Raw genomic sequence first — 805 nt, 5'->3', positions numbered from 1 at the left:
AGCTATGGTCCTTGGTTCATCAACAGTATGAATAGGCATGCTTTTCAAAAAGTACAAATCACTTAATCATGCTACTTTTTCTATCGAATTGATCATAATGGAAGTATGGTTTATGCTACCGCCAGCTTTAACATGTAGTGTGGGTCATGGTCTAGAGGTTAAGACAGATACCTACTATACACTAGGTCCTTGGTTCAAATCCCAGCTATGGTATATAGGCATGCTTTTCAAAAAGTACAAATCCTTAATCATGCTACTTTTTCTATCGAATTGATCATAATGGAAGTATGGTTTATGCTACCGCCAGCTTTAACATGTAGTGTGGGTCATGGTCTAGAGGTTAAGACAGATACCTACTATACACTAGGTCCTTGGTTCAAATCCCAGCTATGGTATATAGGCATGCTTTTCAAAAAGTACAAATCCTTAATCATGCTACTTTTTCTATCGAATTGATCATAATGGAAGTATGGTTTATGCTACCGCCAGCTTTAACATGTAGTGTGGGTCATGGTCTAGAGGTTAAGACAGATACCTACTATACACTAGGTCCTTGGTTCAAATCCCAGCTATGGTATATAGGCATGCTTTTCAAAAAGTACAAATCCTTAATCATGCTACTTTTTCTATCGAATTGATCATAATGGAAGTATGGTTTATGCTACCGCCAGCTTTAACATGTAGTGTGGGTCATGGTCTAGAGGTTAAGACAGATACCTACTATACACTAGGTCCTTGGTTCAAATCCCAGCTATGGTATATAGGCATGCTTTTCAAAAAGTACAAATCCTTAATCATGCTACTT

The sequence above is a fragment of the Hyperolius riggenbachi genome, chromosome 9, assembly GCF_040937935.1.
Source record: "Hyperolius riggenbachi isolate aHypRig1 chromosome 9, aHypRig1.pri, whole genome shotgun sequence".
NCBI lineage: Eukaryota > Metazoa > Chordata > Amphibia > Anura > Hyperoliidae > Hyperolius > Hyperolius riggenbachi.
Note: the sequence above shows the minus strand (reverse complement) of the source record.